The 8,104-nt window shown below is 40.8% G+C and overlaps 1 non-coding gene across 1 annotated transcript; it reads right to left on the minus strand.

The window, feature by feature from the left end:
• Positions 1-1,998: 1,998 nt before the first annotated feature.
• LOC147283541 (small nucleolar RNA R71) lies at positions 1,999-2,105 on the minus strand. The gene has a single exon (XR_015122722.1). It is a non-coding gene; the product is annotated as a small nucleolar RNA R71 (small nucleolar RNA).
• Between the last annotated feature and the right edge of the window lie 5,999 nt (positions 2,106-8,104).

An 8,104-nucleotide genomic window follows, 5' to 3' on the forward strand; every position in this document is an offset into this window, starting at 1 on the left:
TGACTTCTTTTTCAGCTAGGATTCCTTGGGCTTTCTCTTTGTAGGCGTGATGGGCTAGGGTTTCAATTAAAAGAACATGGGCTGGCTGCATCAAGCAAGTGGCGTGATGGGCTTTAGGGATGCATGGCTTGCGTATGGCTTGCACATGGCTGTATGACTTGGGCTCTTGGACCTTGGAATGGCACAACTTGGGCTTCCTCCAATTGGGCTTGCAATAGGCGCATGGCCTTGGTCCTTTGGGCTAGGATTATGCGCATGGCCCATAGAGCATGGGCTGCATGTGTAGTCCATGTCATGTGATGATGTGGCACGGTTGACCATTGACTTTGACCTTGACCTTTGACTTTGACCAAAAGTCAACCTTGACCAAAAAGATTCCCTAAAAGATTCTGTCTGAGATTCTCTAAAGATTCCTTCCAGATTCCAGATCCTTCTAGCAAATTCCCTCAAGATTCTTTTTCCCATTTTTTCCATTTTTAGCTCAAAATAGCCTCATTTAGCTTCTTTCTCCATTATCGCTTCATTTAACCTAAAAACACAAAAATAAGACAACAGACACAAAAAGATCGAGTTCTAACACTCTAGGTTAGGGAGTTAGTATCATAAAATAGCATAAAATGAACACTCATCAAGAACCCGTCACTAGTTGTTTGCATCCTTTGACTGGCCACCTTAGGGTAATTGCATCTAGTTTATTTGTTAGGTTTAGCTGTGAAATAGTCAAAGACACTAAACCACAAGTAACAAGGGAATAAGTGATTATTCTTGGTAGTGGGGTTGAGCGACCTCTCTAAGGAAATAGTCAAAGCTTATATGTTGTGCATGTTTGACGTTCTCATAAAACTTAATGACTCCTGCATGGATAACAACTGCCTTAGCTTGAACTAGGGAACATGTAGGTTAACTGGCTAAGGAAGGCTCAAGAAGCTCTTAGTTTATGCATTAGGAGAACAATTGCGAGAAAGTAACTAGCCAAACCTTTTTAGCAGTCAAACTTTAATATGTTGTGTTCAAATTAACTGTCATTAGCCTTGGATGGTTATTGCATACTTATCTGATTTGAAACTAAAAACTAGACATTGCAAGATAGAATAAAGGGTGTGTGCGTGTGGTGATGTGTGCGTGTGTTTCCATCTTCCAAAACCCCCCATTTAGTTATTCTAGTGATTAATTGCATTGATTTGTTGTTTATTAACCATTCCCTGTGGGATCGACCTCGTGCTTGTACGCTTTGCTACTGATGCGATTCGTGCACTTGCGAGTAAACTTAGAATGAGATAAGTGTTCATTTTGTTCTAAGAAAAAACACATCAACAAGTTTTTGGCGACGTTGCTGGGGAATGGTGTCTAATATCAATGAATTGATTTAATTAGTTATTAGAATTAGGTTATATTAGCTAGATTTCATTTTTGGTTAATTTTTAGTTTTAATAAATGCCATGCCTTTATATGCATTCTTTCTACTGATTGTGTGTTTTCTCTTGATTAGGTGTGTTTATGAACCCTGAGCTTGTTGCAAGGTTGGAGAGGCTCAAAAAGGAGACTTTAGGTACATCACAAGTCAGCCCGCAACCTAGTGCATCAGATTCGAGTAGTGAAGAGACTGAGAGTGTCGACATGGCTGAGACAAACGAGATGATGCCGCAGCCCCAGAGCCATTTTTCAGTACCTTCGCTGCCCACTCAACCATCTTGTATTCGGTATGCAACCATAGCCACGGATTTCGAAATCAAGAGTAGTCAGATTCACTTGTTGCCGAGCTACCATGGGCTGAATGGGGAGGATCCGATCCACTTTTTGAAGGAGTTTTCCAGGGTTTGTGAAGCCGCTCAGTTGAGGGGTCTGAATACCGATCAGTACCGTTTGAGGATGTTCCCTTTTGCGCTTAAGGACAAGGCAAAGAGGTGGTTATATTCGCTGCCCAGTGGTTCCATTTCGACGTGGGATGATCTTTCGAGCAAGTTCCTGAAGAAGTTCTATTCCATTTCCAAGACGAATTCGATTCGGAAGGAGATCCTTGGATTTGTGCAGAAAGCGGACGAGCCATTCCATGAGACTTGGGACAGATTCAATGAGTTACTTACTAGCTGCCCACACCATAACTTATCTCCTTGGTATGTGATTTGTTGTTTTTATCAGGGATTATTGGAGAGAGACCAAGCCAAGGTGGATTCGGCATGTGGTGGTGCGTTCATGTCAAAAACGGAGGATGAGGCTACATATTTGTTTGAGTCACTCTCTTTGAGTTCTCAACAGTGGGATTCCAATCGTTCGAGAGGAGGACCAAAGAGAGGGTTGTATGAGGTTGCTGATGTGCCAAACACCATGGAGGGACAGATTTCGGAAATCAAGACCATGGTGCAGAAGTTATCTTTGGCTCAAGAGAAGATGATGGGTATGCAAGAACAAGGAGGTGATGTGGAACACATGAATCAGGTTGGGAATTATCCTAGGGTGCCATACGATCCATTTTCTAACACTTATAACCCTAGATGGAAGAACAACCCTAATTTCAGGTGGAGCAATAACAATGGACAACAAGCTAGTGGGAGCACCAACAAGCCATATATGCACCCTAATGCTGAGAGGTCTAGTTTGGAGGACAAGATTGCTCAGATTGCTCAAAGCACCACTTCCCTTGCTCAGAGCACCAACGCCTTCATGAACCGTACCGAGCAGCAGATGCAAGCCAATTCAAAGGCTATTGCACATTTGGAGAGTCAAATTGGTCAGATTGCCACTACTTTGGGTCAGAGAGAGAAGGGGAAATTGCCAAGTCAGCCCATCGTCAACCCGAAGAATGAGGAGCATGTAAATGCTATTTTGAGGACTACTCCAAGAAAGAGAGTTAGAGTGGTCAAGACTAAGGAGGTGATTGAGATCATGGATAGTGAGGAAGAGGAGGATCCGGAAATGATTGAGGAGAAAGCTGATACACGTGTGATTCCCCTCATTCTGGACATCGACATCACCAAATTTCCAGCAACCATGAGGGAGTTGAAGTCTATTGAGAAGAAGGTTGAGGAGCAGGGGCATAGTCACAACGTTCCTAGGGAGATTTGTGGTTATTTCTTTGCATCTTTTCCAAGCAAGAAGAGGGATCTGGGCTCGTTGGTCATACCATGCAGCATAGGGGAGTATGAGATTGTCAATGCCTTAATTGACAATGGCTCAGCTATCAATGTCATGCCGCTGGTTGTGTTCAAGAGGCTTGGATTTGTGGAGGCTGATTTGCAACCTTTTGATTTGAACATTCTCTTCGCCAACTCTTCAGTCGAGAAAGCCCGTGGTATGCTTATGGATGTTTTGGTTAAATGTCGTAAATTACTAATCCCCTCTGATTTCATAGTGCTAGATGTGCCGAGACTTCCGGGCGACGTTTCTATTATACTTGGGAGACCATTTTTGTGCACCTCTAACATGGAGTACAAAGCAATGGAGAGTACCATGAAGATTCGGCACTACACCAAGCAAGAGGTGTATTGTCTCACTTCCGAGATGCCACAAAGCGAGGAGATCACTTTTTATGGAGAGGAGAAGTCAGAAATGGAGAGCTTCTTCAGTGCGTTCTTAGGGAGTGCCGAGAGTAGCAGTGGCAAAAGAAGAGGAAAGGACGCAAGTAAAGGAGAAGGCAATGTCAGGCTGAAGACAGAAAAACAAGCGCTTATTGGGAGGCAACCTAAGTTTTTGTTTCGAATAATGGAGGAGGAGTCATTGAGCACCTAGGAGGCCGCGCCTACCCTTGGAGTGTCCACGCTTGCGTACGCAAGTAAACAGTTTCTTTATTTCGCTTCATAAGGCAATTTTTCATTTTGGTGTGTTTATTTGGTTTTGGATATTTGCAATTTCCCATTTCTCTTAATTTGATCATTCTTGCATTTATTTCATATACATTGAGGGCAATGTATCATTTAAGTGTGGGGGGAAGGGCAATTGTCATTTGTCAGTGTTTTTAGGTTAGAACAAGTGTTTAGGGTGTTTTAAGTGTTTTTGAGTGTTTTTAGAAAAGGAAAAAAAAATTTTCGTTTTTAGTGTTTTTAGGTTAGGAAAAAACTTTTTAAACTTAGGGTGTCAAAACCCACATCAAAATGCACGTTTTCATTAGATCTCATTCACGTTAGTGATGGATGTGATTCTTTAGAAGTGTGCGACATTGTTTTTAAAAACAAAGAGTTTTTGAGTCATTTTGGTTGTTTCAGGTCATTTTGAGTCCCCAACTAATTGATTTGAGTGTGCATGATTGTTATGAGCATGTTTTAGTATTGTGTGTATATTTGGTGTTCTTTTCATTCTAATAGTGTTCCATAACATATCTTGCAATTCTATGTCATTTGGCCTTGTTGATATGAATTTAGGTTGTGATTAGCATTACTAATGATTATATGCATAATAGAGTAGACTTGCATGACCTAAGTGAGCTTTTGAGCCCTGTTCTTCAATTCTTGAGTGTTGCGCGCCACTCTGATTCTATCACTGTCATATAAGTCGTTGTTTTGATCTCATTGTCTTTCATTTGGTCATTTACTTGGAATATGCATAATCTTGAATCAATGAGCTAGAACTCTTTTCTTGTGTACACAAAGCATGTGGTATATGCATAACTCTTGAGAAATGAATTTAGGCCCTGTTTGTGTACCCCAAAGCCTGAAAGCCTACCCATTACATGTTTTATCCTTAGTTACCCATTTTGAGCCTTTTAAGCCGTTTTCTTTGTTACCCCATACCAAACCCTAAGTTTGGGGGTGTTACACCCCTTTACCCGTTTTACCCTTTTTATGGTATTGCAAGTTGTTTATATGTTGATTGAGGTGAAAAAGATGTGAAAATGCATAGCTTATACAAAAATGTGTCAGAAAAATATGTATGCCATGCCCAAAGAAAAGAAAAAGAAAAGAAATCAAAGAAAAGAGATGGGACGGTTTCAAAAGAAAAAGTGAGCAAAAAGAGCTCAAATTAAGCTATGAAGTGCAAAGAAGCAAGTGTACCTCAGAATGTTCTAGTAATACATGCAATTCCATGAATTTAGCCCTTTGTGTTTCCTTTTCATTTCAATACCCTATCCTAGCCTAAGCCTTCATTATAACCCTATTAAAAGCCCTAGCTGATCTCAAGAGGTGTGTATTATACTTATGTGGAGTCTATTTGAGAAAAGAGCCTATGGTCATTGATTCTATTTCAAGCAGTTGGATTCCTTTCATGAGATCAGTATTCTTTCTAAAATGTGCCTTTATTTCATGTACATATGTGAGCTAATTGTTTTTTGTTACAGATTTCCTCTCACATATACTTGTGAGTGCACATATCAACCCAATTCTTGAGTGTTTATCATTGAGAGTATGCCATAGTGAGGATTGAAGTTGAATTTATTATGTATGTATTCATTTAGTTTTGTTTGTCTAATACTTGGATTTGTGTCAAGGATGGCCTATATGACAACAGAGGAGCGAGGTATGTTATTTGAAATGTTATTAGAATTTGGAGAATACAATTTATATGCCTTGCTTTCCTATGTGATTAATGGTTGTGCGCATGAATTCAGTTGTTGGGATGTTGGAGTCAGTCTTGAGTCTTTTCTTTCCTTTATTTGCTCGAGGACTAGCAAAATCTAAGTTTGGGGGTGTGATGAGTGTGCATTTTGTATCACTTTATGATACTAATTCCTTAACCTAGAGTGTTAGAACTCGATATTTTGTGTTTCTTGTCTTGTTTTTGTGTTTTCAGGTCAAATGAAGCAGAAATGAGAAAAAGAAGCAAATGGAGCCATTTTGGGACATTTCCTGGTCAAACCAGGAAAACGAGTGAAATCCTGGTCAAACCAGGAAAAGTGCAGAAATCCTAGTCGAATGAGGATTCCTAGTCACACTAGGAAACATCAAGTTCAGAACCATCATTGCAGAGCCAGAAATGTGAAATCCAGATTCAAACAGGAAATCCTGGTTGAACTAGGAAACCTAACCCAACTAGGGAAAGGAGTCCTAATGACACTAGGAGACCCCAGGGGCAATATGGTCATTACGAGAAGTCGAAATGGATAAGGAATCTCTCATTTTCAAGGAATCCTAGTTGCACCAGGAAATGTTGGTCAAAGTCAACTCTACAAAGTCAAGGTTCCAGAAGCTTCTAGAAGGTGGTAGACATCCATGGAAATGAATGGAGGGAAGAAATGAATTTGAATTCAAATGGAAATGAGGGGCAAAATGAGAAGTCAAAAGTCAAGGGCCCATGGGCCCTAGGGATGCCGAACCAAGATGGGCCATGCATGCACATGCATGGGCCCAAACCCTAGCAGCCCAAAGTCCATGCGTAAGGAGCAAGATGGCAGCCCATGCATGCGCATGCATGCCATGCAAACCCTAGCAGCCAAGGAGTCCCATGCGCAAGCCCAAGATGCAAGCCCAAGGTGGAAGCCCATGGAGTGAAACCCTAGCCCATCTTGTGCAAGCCACTTCAGCCCAACACATGCGAGCCCAATGCACATAAAGATCCAAGACCAGCAGGCCATGCGCAAGGGAGGGAGGCCTAGCTGACTTGCATGCGCCACTTAAGCCCAAAGGACCAAGCCCTTGCCGCAAGCCCACAAGCTCTAACCAGGAGAAGAAACCCTAGCAGCCGCATGTTTTCTCTTCCTTGCCTCTCAAGGATTGCACCTCTATATATATCCCCTTAATTCAGAACCCTAGGGACCTCACTTCATACTTCTTGCACCAGCCGAATTCTCCTTGCCTCTAGTTTATTTTTCTGTTTTAGGTTTTTTTAGTTTCAGCTTTTAATTTGATTATTGTGAGGGTTAGCCGAAGGATGAGAGAGAGAGAAGAGTGGCGTGGCTGCAAGGAAGAGCAACCCTAAGCCGCAAGCCCTAGCTCACCATAGCCGTGAGCCAATTGCTTGTGCAGGTGCCTCTCTCCCTTGTCTTGCCGCAGCTCCTCTTGTTGTTTTCCTTCACTTTTCGTTCTAGTTCTCTAGTTTATTATTGGATATTGGTTTCTGAATTTATTTAATTTATGATTCTGATTTTCTTTAGTGGATGGTTCTGATTTCAATTAGTTTATGCAATTTAATTTAGTTGTTTAGTTTATGCCTTTAGTTTTGTGTACTTTGCGTTTCTGATTTATTTAGCAAGCATGAATTGGGACTTTGTTTATTGTTGCTGTTTTTATTTATTTAATTTAATTATGTAGGTTAGTTATTCTATCTTGCATGTTAGTCGTAGGTCGATTAATGGATTTGCATGTTCTAACAAATCGTTTATCCGTCTCTTGGTCTGTTAGTTTGATGTTTGCATGTATTAAATTTTCACTATCTATTAGAACCTGTCACTAGTTGTTTGCAACCTTTGACTGGCCACCTTAGGGTAATTGCATCTAAGTTATTTGTTAGGTTTAGCTGTGAAATAGTCAAAGACACTAAACCACAAGTAACAAGGGAATAAGGGATTATTCTTGGTAGTGGGGTTGGGCGACCTCTATAAGGAAATAGTCAAAGCTTATATGTTGTGCATGTTTGACGTTCTCATAAAACTTAATGACTCCTGCATGGGTAACAGCTGCCTTAGCTTGAACTAGGGAACATGTAGGTTAACTGGCTAAGGAAGGCCCAAGAAGCTCTTAGTTTATGCATTAGGAGAACAATTGCGAGAAAGTAACTAGCCAAACCTTTTTAGCAGTCAAACTTTAATATGTTGTGTTCAAATTAACTGTCATTAGCCTTGGATGGTTATTGCATGCTTATCTGATTTGAAACTAAAAACAAGACATTGCAAGATAGAATAAAGGGTGTGTGCGTGTGGTGATGTGTGCGTGTGTTTCCATCTTCTAAAACCCCCCATTTAGTTATTCTAGTGATTAATTGCATTGATATGTTGTTTATTAACCATTCCCTGTGGGAACGACCTCGTGCTTGTACGCTTTGCTACTGATGCGATTTGTGCACTTGCGAGAATACTTAGAATGAGATAATTGTTTATTTTGTTCTAAGAAAAAACACATCAACACTTACATGTTCCCTAGTTCAAGCTAAGGCAGCTGTTACCCATGTAAGAGTCATTAAGATCCGTGAGAACGTCAAACATGCACAACATATAAGCTTTGACTATTTCCTGATGAGT

Source organism: Dryas octopetala, chromosome 5 (assembly GCF_963921425.1).
Source record: "Dryas octopetala chromosome 5, drDryOcto1.1, whole genome shotgun sequence".
In the NCBI taxonomy this organism is placed as follows: Eukaryota; Viridiplantae; Streptophyta; class Magnoliopsida; order Rosales; family Rosaceae; genus Dryas; species Dryas octopetala.